The sequence below is a fragment of the Sinocyclocheilus anshuiensis genome, unplaced genomic scaffold (assembly GCF_001515605.1).
Source record: "Sinocyclocheilus anshuiensis isolate Anshui unplaced genomic scaffold, SAMN03320099.WGS_v1.1 scaffold396, whole genome shotgun sequence".
Lineage (NCBI taxonomy): Eukaryota > Metazoa > Chordata > Actinopteri > Cypriniformes > Cyprinidae > Sinocyclocheilus > Sinocyclocheilus anshuiensis.
In genome coordinates this window covers 721,578-722,659 of record NW_015558623.1, presented here as the reverse complement: position 1 = coordinate 722,659, position 1,082 = coordinate 721,578, and the positions used below count along the sequence as shown (strand labels likewise).

At 29.7% G+C, this 1,082-nt stretch overlaps 1 protein-coding gene across 1 annotated transcript in view; it reads left to right on the top strand.

Annotated features, from left to right (window-relative positions):
• The window catches only part of LOC107680691 (contactin-4-like), a 103,452-nt gene that overhangs the window by 86,692 nt on the left and 15,678 nt on the right, over window positions 1-1,082 (top strand). The gene's annotated exons all lie outside the window — the stretch shown is intronic.

Sequence of the window (1,082 nt, the reverse complement as noted above, 5' to 3'; positions counted from 1 at the left end):
ATAGTTTTTTCACCGTAAATTTCACAGGTTTTTTTTTTCATTGTACTGTTAGCAGATGACAATACCATGGTACTTTGATACTTTCTGTATACCATAGTACCATATTCATATAATATGAAATTAATTGGCACAATGATATAGGAATAAACAAACAAAATATATTGACCTCTTTAGAAACGTTCTGTAATTGTGTGTTTTTTTCTCTCTCTCATTTATTTACTCATGTGACACAATAATGTCTTTCTGTAATCTTAATTTGGGGGCTTTTCTTAAAAATGTTATTGATACAGGTGTGTGATTATTTGTGATCAGACAGACAGATAGATAGATTATTGCTATAGCTTCTTATATTTTTAATTCTTGTTCTTTTCTAAATACTGTTAATTGAAAGGTTTTGTTGTGGAGTGAGGGGAACTAAAATAGCCTAGCTATGTTTACATTTACTATTATTATGTTTGTAAACGTTTCGCATCGGTATTAGCCCTATTTCTGAATGAAATAATAAAATGTGACTTATACGGGACTTATGTTTTTTTCTCTAAAAAACAAAGCTCAGGTACTGTGTGCAAATGCTTCGATCACTGATTCACAAATAGATGCAGGCTTCATCACACAATCCCAAGTGAAAAGGACATGCAAAAAGCTGTTGTCTGAAAGATCCCAATTATTCAGCAAATAAAGCTTAGTTCACAAAGAGAGGCACTGCATTTACTATGATTTTACAATATTTAACAGCAATATCTATAATGTGAAATCAAAGCTATAGATAATTTTCTGTCATAATTACTTATCAAAAGTTAACATATTGCACTGCACTGTGGGACAATAGTGTAAATAGTTATGAAGTGTACATAGTCATAATTATGGTTATTAGTGTTCCCTTTGGTTGGGGAATTGGGCATTATTTACTTTTAATTGATTTCCATCCAGCTAGTGTAAATAAGTTACAACAGAACACTGTTAACACTATGAGAAAATAATATTTAGCAATATTTAGTTCACTCCTAATTTAACTTGCAATCTACATTATATGCATATGGATACATATATATATATATATATATATATATATGAATCAGAAT